This window comes from Saprolegnia diclina (genome assembly GCF_000281045.1).
Source record: "Saprolegnia diclina VS20 unplaced genomic scaffold supercont1.56, whole genome shotgun sequence".
Taxonomy (NCBI): domain Eukaryota; phylum Oomycota; class Saprolegniomycetes; order Saprolegniales; family Saprolegniaceae; genus Saprolegnia; species Saprolegnia diclina.
Genome location: NW_008246123.1, coordinates 49,658 through 50,235, shown reverse-complemented (window position 1 = coordinate 50,235; position 578 = coordinate 49,658).

Sequence of the window (578 nt, the reverse complement as noted above, 5' to 3'; positions counted from 1 at the left end):
GGTTGGCGATCACAAGAGATCTGGTCACAAACGGGACGCTACCACAAAGACAGCGGGTGCGTATCAGAATGTATGCAGTGGGGTTGTGGCTGCTTCGGGTTAACTAAGTAGCATCGTCCGTCGTTCAATTACTGTAGTGCTGTCTCGGGACTAGAGAAATACGGCTCCCTTTGGCTGCATTTGATCTGATGCGAAAAGCGAGCCAGCCACGACCTCGATCAATGGATCGTCTGTAGGCGGCTGTGAGCTGTGCGGCTGTCGCCAAGATCCCACTACGTGCTTACGGTTCCGATAAGAGTCCACTGTAGCTCTCGTGACTGGGTGCATACACACAGCAATGTACAGCTTGCTAAGAACCACCGACGCAAAAGTCTTCGAAAACGCCAAACGAAACGACTTCAGACTCGATCAACTCGACCCCAGGTATAGGGTCTAGGGTTTCAACTTCCGGTACTGTCAAATGTAATCCACTGAGCATTTTGTCGCGTCTTAGCTAAGGCACCAGGTACTGTACCGGTAGGTTGGTTATTGAGTGCGGTCGTCGCGGTTGTGGTCGACTGGCAACGACACTGAATCTG